This window comes from Plasmopara halstedii (assembly GCF_900000015.1).
Source record: "Plasmopara halstedii genome assembly, contig: Scaffold_816, whole genome shotgun sequence".
Lineage (NCBI taxonomy): Eukaryota > Oomycota > Peronosporomycetes > Peronosporales > Peronosporaceae > Plasmopara > Plasmopara halstedii.
The window spans coordinates 1,152,851-1,153,260 of NW_020187732.1; positions in this window are offsets into that span (position 1 = coordinate 1,152,851).

Here is a 410-nt window from a genome sequence, read left to right on the forward strand (position 1 = left end):
CCTCATTCCTCATTTGAAGAGGCGGTGAATGTGGCATTGAATGCCAAATTAAATCTCAAATCGGCACGACTTGGTTGGAATGCACACTCCAACAGCTCGTCGAGCGGACCTATGCCCATGGATCTCGAGTAGAGCTCCGAGCAGCCGGGCAGCATTCACACATTCGACGGTGTTCTGTCTGTGTAGACACCCATCACCTTCGGAACGGTTGCCCCCTGCGCAAGGCGCGTCAAAGTTCTTCGAACCATCGCCCCAATGTCTACCAGTCTGGTTCGTCGAGGGGAAACGACACCACCCAGATAGCGCGGGGCGACCAACTGGGGAAGGACGGAGCTCTGATGAGTCTCAGGGAGGCATAGGTCAACAGGGCCCAGTCCCGAAGAGCTCCGTGCTCTTAAACACGGAACGTG